The 8,015-nt window shown below is 34.3% G+C and overlaps 1 pseudogene; it reads right to left on the bottom strand.

The window, feature by feature from the left end:
• Nucleotides 1-5,545: 5,545 nt before the first annotated feature.
• LOC128661730 (tigger transposable element-derived protein 1-like) lies at nucleotides 5,546-7,315 on the bottom strand (annotated as a pseudogene).
• Nucleotides 7,316-8,015: the final 700 nt, after the last annotated feature.

The raw sequence follows: 8,015 nt of genomic DNA, 5'->3' as shown, positions 1-8,015 counted from the left end.
GAAAATGGCTAATTGGGCCCAATTTGGACATTTCCACTTATGGGTGTACTCAATTTTGTTGCCAACGGTTTAGACATTAATGGCTGTGTGTTGAGTTATTTTGAGGGGACAGCAAATTTACACTGTTATACAGGCTGTACACTCACTACTTTACATTGTAGCAAAGTGTAATTTCTTCAGTGTTGTCACATGAAAAGATATAATAAAATATTTACAAAAATGTGAGGGGTGTACTCACTTTTGTGAGATACTGTATATGTATATATCTATACTTATATAATCATGTGTATAGATAGATAGATAGATAGATAGATAGATAGATAGATAGATAGATAGATAGATAGAGATATATTGTACCAAAAACATCATATATGTGTAGAAATATGTATTTATGAATAAATAGAACATATTCTTCTATGTGAAGAACAATGTAATGTGAAATATTCATATTTTCATGTTAGGTTAGTGAATTTGAGAATATGGGATCGGATTTGCACGCGAGTTTGGTGTTAGGTTTTTTCCCCCCACTTTTTTTGTTCTATTGACTTCTATGGGTGAATAGAAGCATATTTGCAATATACATGTATTAGCAAAAATTCTTCTAATAAAAGTTATGACTGTTTTAGTGTTAACATTTTTCTCTGCACGTGCATGTGAAGCATAGCTAGATATTCTCAGTGCACCACGATTTTAAATAATGCAGCTGCTCATAGAGATAGTGGGGCTTGTAGCATATTAATTAACTATTATTAACTAATTGAGTAATTACCAGATGGTACAAGCACCTTAGGCTCTCTAAACAAGTACTGTATTTCAAATGCTGGTGCACGGTGCAAACCTAAATACACTTTTGAAACAGCTATAGCTTTTATTAGAAGAATTTTTACTAATACATGTATATTACAAACATGTTTCTATTCAAAACTGAAATACATCCATGTGGTTTCCAATTTTGGCTGGAATATTCCTTTAAATAGTGCTCCACTTGTAATCTGGTGAGCTAATGACAAGAGACAACTGTGTGAGGCCACAAGAGACCAAACACCAGGTAGCTCCCAGTAGTGTAGGATATGTACATATTATTTTTCAACAAAGGATACCAAAATGAACAAATTATATTTAAAAATAGATATACAGTACGTGAATTTAAAAGTAAATTTAAAGCTTGTACAGGATGGGAATAAATATCCTTAATAAATAGTCTTTTTTTGTTATATTTAGGACACAACATAAAGTAACAACATCTATATAAGTATAACAATTACAGCACAAAATTAGCCACATTTAAAGGATATGGAAAGCAGTAATTTACCATAATTCTTATGTCAAAACAGCAAATAAACCGGTTAAAATATTTTCCATAACAATTTGATTTGATTTGTATGCTTGTTTGTACACTGTATACCACTGTATTGCTGTTAATTGGCTAATTGAGGAACTTCACAACACTGTATAGGTGAAAGGTCAGACCTTCAGAAAGTATTAAAGGACAAAATAGATTTCTGCAGCAAATAATCCTCATCTTTTCTCTTTTAAATATATCAAATAAATATTAAAGGGACAGTAAAGTCAAAAATAAACATTCATGATTCAGATAGAGAATGTGGTTCAAAACAACTTTCCAATTTACTTTTATTATCAAATTTGCTTTGTTCGCATGATATTCTTTTTTAAAGAGTAAAGCTAGGTAGACTGATAGGTGCTTAGGAGGGTACATGTGTCAGTCTATGGCAGCAGTGCTTGGAACTATGTATAACATTACTTTAAACAATATTGCAAACACTGCTGCCAGATGGCTAAAGACACATGCACGCTCCTGAGCTCACCTAAGATTACTCTTTAATAAAGAATAACAAGAGAACAAGCAAATCTGATAACAGAAGTTTTGAAAAAGCCCAGAGGGGTGAAACGCGTCAGGGAGTTTCACGAGAGCTGATGGGGGCTCTTTTTATTTAAAGGAAGGAGTTGTTGTTTAATAGATTAATTTGGAGCCTAAAATACGAGTTATCTACTTATCGCTCAGATCTTCCGCTGTCTGCATAAGTGTATGCTCTATAACTTATCACTACGTTAGATGCTCTAGTACAAACAAATCCAGACTTAGGTTAATATTATTACTTTTCACATGCGCTATACAGAAGCGCTAATGACCAGTATGTTTAACTTTATTAAACCTTATGTCTAATATACAGCACCTGTTACTTACAATATAATTTGAACTAACTAAATACGTTCTAAGTGTTATTAGTAAACTTACTAACCTATATCACTGTTGTATAAGAAGTGCTCATTTCAGGGGCATTACTCATGAACCCAGCCACACCAGCTGAATAGTGAATGAATTAATCAACAACATTGTATCAAGATACTTTACATACTGTTACTAGTATTAGTAACTATGGTGATAGAATTATCACAAGCAGGATTACCTCAGATACACTAGTGAATGGCATTTGCTTAAAGCTTAAATAACGGTTTATTATACTAGTGATTTGAATCACTAGCATTGCTTTACCATTTAAACAACCGGTTTTAATTATACATATAGAATCCTGAGATCTGATATCTAACTACGTCCAACCATCCAAGAAGGGTTTACTATACACGTGTAAAAGCATAATACTTTCTCACAATTACATTGTTCTTAAAGAACTTATATGAATGAAGTAAGGTTGCTACCCATTACCACTGGAAAGCTTTAACCAAATAGTGGTCTGTGGATAAGCACATAATTAATGCCGTTTCATTTTTGCAAGCGATTGGGAGATATTTTACCCTCTGAATCTGAGTAGTTCATTAAATACATCCTAGCAATACATTATATCCCTAAATTTATTTTAAAATCGTTCATTCATGGATAGAATGGAACTACATGGATAATGCACAGCCTACTTTACAAAGGTTATGTGAGACTAGAGGGAATATTCTGACATTATACATATATATATATATATATATTTTCCACTCCTATTAGTGATCCACATACTTTTTTTAACCCTAATTATTGTGTGTGAGGTTATTTAAACACAAAGGCCAATTGAGTCTTAATTTCTTAGGGTTAACATCATTACACCTCTCCTTCCATGTTTTATTTAAAGGGACAGTAAAGTAAAAATTTAAATAGGGCATGTCATTTTAAACAACTTTTCCAATTTACTTTTATTACCAATTTTGCTTTGTTCTCCTGGTATTCTTAGTTGAAAGCTAAATCTAGGAGGTTCATGTGCTAATTTCTTAGACCTTGAGGACTGCCTCTAATCTAAAAGCATTTTGACAGTTTTTAACCACTAGAGGGCATTAGTTCATGTGTTTCATATAGATAACATTGAGCTCAGGCACGTAAAGCTTCTAAGAGTCAGCACTGATTGGCTAAAAATGCAAGTTTGTCAAAAGAACTGACATAAGGGGGCAGTTTGCAGAGGCATAGATACAAGGTAATCACAGAGGTAAAGTGTGTATTATTATAACTGTCTTGGTTATGCAAAATTAGGGAATGGGTAATAAAGGGATTATCTACCTTTTTAAACAACAAAAAATCTGGTGTTTACTGTCCCTTCAAGTTCCCTACCCAATTTTAATTGTTTAACTAATAAACGTTATATTTTAACATTTCTTTCTACTTCTGCCTAGTAGTCAGAGAAGAGTGCTATAGTGCATTCTTTAGTGGGAACTCTCTTTCCTTCCCCACACACATATCTTACTGATAACAGAAGTTGTATAAAATGCCATGCACTATCCAGTTCATTGAAGTTTAATTTTGAGTTTACTGTCCCTTTAATTGCCTTTTCAATTATTTCAATGCAGTTAGTTTAATAAAGTATACCATACAAAATATAACAAAACCATTTAAGATTTAATATGAAAAAATAAATATTTTGACTTTAATTTGTCGATACTATGTTAAAAGTATTCCTTTAAACCAGTATAAAATAGATACAGAGATGATCAAATGAGCAACTCCAGTCTCCCAGGATAAAAACACAAAGAATATAATCCCATGTTTCTTTATGAATTTGTTTGTCAGTTGCTTAGTAGAATAATAAACTCTATATGACACACAGTACAGCTTTTTACAGAAAACCAATGAGAAGATTATAATGAGGGTCATTGGTTAATACCGACATATAGAGCAACTTCGTGAGTAGACAGCAAATCTCTAATTTAACACAAATAAGATGCAACAAGGTGAATTGTAATTCTCTGTTTTAATCAAGAAAGATTTTTATCGTACAAAAGCAAAAAAATAAAACATATAGGGAAATGGAGGTGAATATAAATGAGTATAACCTTTATCACACAGTAAATAGACTACATACAAATAAGTAGTTCTAGCCTTAATAGGTGCATATTAGAAATAGAAAATTCATTTTTAAACTATACTAGTAAGGGTTCAAGTTGGTGTGTGTATTAAATTCAGTACTGTTACTTTGTAGTGTATCCTTTATTTCTTTACACTGAACTGTGAATAAACTCACTGTGCACACCTACTAGATCCAAGACGAACAGGATTACTTTAGAGACTATCCTGGAGTTATTTGATGATCACCAAACTACTTTAGAAGTAATTTGCGCATTAGCCATCATCAGACTTGTAAAGTCATCAGCTAAGGTAAACAATTTTGTTTGATGACTTCAGAATGGTTAGCAGATTACCTTACTTATTACTTCACAAACATGAACATCCAGTGACTCATCTCATTTATATATTTTGGCTTATGGGCATACTTTAGGATGGCTTCTGATGACTAGTCACTCTGGAGTCATTGATTACTTCAGAATCACTCCTGGAAGATCATCCTTATTGACTAGCGGAGACAAACACAGCAGACCGCACTAAACCAGTATCTGCATTTGTTTTGTGGTGCTGATTCTTTACCAGAACAGCTCACACCAATACATGACTGATAACTAGCTTAAAACCCATGAAACCCAAATATTTTCTTTCAGAATTTAGAAAGAATATATGTTTTTAAACATCTTTCCAATTTACTTCTTTTATATCAAAATTTGCTTCACTCTCTTGAAATCCTTTGCCGAAGGAGCAGCAATACATTACTTGGAGCAAGCTGAACACATCTAGTTATCCAATCACAAGAGACAAATGTGTGCAGGCACCAATCATCAGCTAGCTCTCACTAGTGTACATATTAATTTCAACAACTGATACCAAGAGAACAAAAAAACATTTGAAAACAGAAGTGAATTTAAAAGTGCAGTAAAATAAAATGCTATACAGGTATACCCCGCTCATACAGCGGGTTAGGGACCGGAGCCCCGCTGTAAAGTGAAAACCGACTTAAAGTGAGTCAAGGCATTTTTTACTTGTTTTTCACTTGCCAGTGTGTTTACAAGCTTAAAAACATGTTTGAAATAACATATATAGGTGTGCAATAGTGCTAAGTTTAGTTTAACACTAGAACAAGACAGTACACTACTGTATTCAGTTATGCAGACAGTAGAAAGGGATACATATACGGTATACAGGTACTGTACAGTACAACATGTAGTACAATACAGTGGTATGTGCTTTATTGCTTACCTTTGCTTATGATTCATCATCTAAGTCTTCAATGCAAATCAGTTTTGAAGGTGGAGAACTTGACAAAGATTCATCAGGTCTTGATGTTGAAGGTGATGATGATGGCTGTGGGACTTTATTAAAATATGATAGCAAAGAAGTTTGCTTCATGGACTGATGCTTCCTTTCTCAAAGTATTTCTTTATAACATGCAATTCCATTTGACACAATTTTATTAACTGAAGAACTTCTTTCAAAATTGCCATCAATCTGCTCCAAACCTGCCAAACCCTTTTCAATTAAACTGACATATTCCTCTAATTCTTTTATTGGCATTTCCCTAATGCAAACTGGGTCTTCATCAGTAGAACCATCAGTTTCAAGAAACAGTCTTCTTTGCTCTTCAATCATAATCAAATCTTCATCTGTCAATGGCTGGTCATGAGATGCAAGTAATTCTGTAACATCTTCAGGCTCCACTTCTAGTTCAAGTTGTCTATCCATGTCCACAACGCTAGCATTGACTTCCTCTACCGAAGTCTCAAGGCCGGGAACATCATCCATAAAGGTGGGGATTAGCTTTTTCCACACACGTCTCAATGCTGATTCTGAAACTTCATTCCAGGAATCTCTAATTGCTTTAATAGCATCTAGAATTGTAAATCCTTTCCAGAAGGCTTTTAATTTGTTCTGTGTAGCACCATCAGATGCATCGCTATCTAAGGCAGTTATAGCAGCAGTAAATGTCTTCTTCAAATAATATGCTTTGAAGGTTGCAATCACTCCCTGATCCATAGGCTGAAGAATAGATGTGGTGTTTGCAGGCAAGAAAACAACTTGAATCTCATTGTACATTTCCATTAAAGCTCGTGGGTGAGAAGGTGCATTGTCAGTAAGCATTAAAATTTTAAAAGGATTTTTTTTTTCCTTGCAGTAGGCTTCAACTGTGGGTTTAAAATAATCTGTAAACCATGTTGTAAATAGACTTGCAGTCATCCAGGCTTTAGTGTTTGATTTGTAGTAAACAGGCAGGCTAGATTTAGCATAGTTTTTCAGAGCCCTGGGATTCTCAGAATGGTAGATCATCATAGGCTTCAGCTTCAAATCACCAGCTGCATTAGCACCTAAAAGCAGTGTTAGTCGATCCTTTGCAGCTTTGAATCCTGGCATTAACTTTTCCTCCTTTGCAATGAATGTCCTAGATGGCATTTTTTTCCAGAAAAGGCCGGTTTCATCAACATTAAATATTTGCTGTGTGGTGTAACCACCATCTTCTATAATTTTAGCCAGCTCTTCTGGAAAAGCCTCTGCAGATTCAACATCTGCACTAGCTGCTTTCCCTTGCACTTTAATGTTGTGCAGATGACTTCTTTCCTTAAACCTGCTAAACCAACCTCTGCTAGCTTCAAAAGTTTCATCTTTAGCACTCTCACCTCTATCAGTCTTCATTGCATTAAACAAGGATAGTGCCTTGCTTTGAATAATGGCTTGGCTTAAAGGAACATTGTGGCTGGTTTGATCTTCTATCCAAACCACTAGCAGCTTCTCCATTTCAGCAATAAGGTTGTCTCTCTTGCGAATCACTTTTGTGTGCACTGGAGTAGCACTTTTTACTTCTTTTAAGTATTTTTCTTTAGCGTTCACCACTGTGCTAACTGTTGTGCGAGCCAAACCTAACTTGCGGCCTATATCTGAGTTGGACATGCCTTGCTCACTCATCTATATCATTTCCAACTTTTGATTCAATGTAAGAGGCTTACGGATCCTCTTTTTTTCATCACCTGGAGCCAGGGCCATTGTAGAAATGTAGAAATAAAATAAAGACTAAAATACAAAACAGAGATGATACTGGGAGTGAATTTTTAAATGATGAAAAAAAAACATGAAAAAAAAAAGATTGTCTGCTCTTATTACAATGATTGGTTTTACCTTTGTGCTTACCTTGAATAGTACAGGTAATAATCTCATATGCCTCCTTCATCTCATACAGTATGTCTATACAGTACCATACCATAAACCATAACCTAATGTACAGTACTCTACTGTACCTGTACTGTATGCCAGATCCTTATTTTATGTGGAGATCTCAAACCATGCCAAACAATACTGTACAGTACTAAAGTAGGTTATGTTTTATGGTATGGTACTGTATATGAGATGGAGGCATATGAAATGCTTACCTGTACTATTCAAGGTAAGCACAAAGGTATTATGAGAATAATACTGTATACAGTACAGTACATACAGTAAAACTGCATATACTGGTACTTGTACTGTACCTTTATTGGCCAAAAAATACTGCTTATGTACGGTACAATTACTGTATGGATTTAACAAATAATCCTGTACAGTACTGTACCTTTAATGGACAAAAAATACTGTGCTTATGTATACTGGACTTACCAAATTATCTGGTACAGTACAATACTGTACTGCACAGTTTTAGCAACCCTAAAGTCTTTCCAAGGTACTCTGTAAAACCGCATGCAATTTTTCG

Source organism: Bombina bombina, chromosome 5 (assembly GCF_027579735.1).
Source record: "Bombina bombina isolate aBomBom1 chromosome 5, aBomBom1.pri, whole genome shotgun sequence".
Classification (NCBI taxonomy): domain Eukaryota; kingdom Metazoa; phylum Chordata; class Amphibia; order Anura; family Bombinatoridae; genus Bombina; species Bombina bombina.
This window is presented reverse-complemented; position numbering and strand designations above follow the sequence as displayed.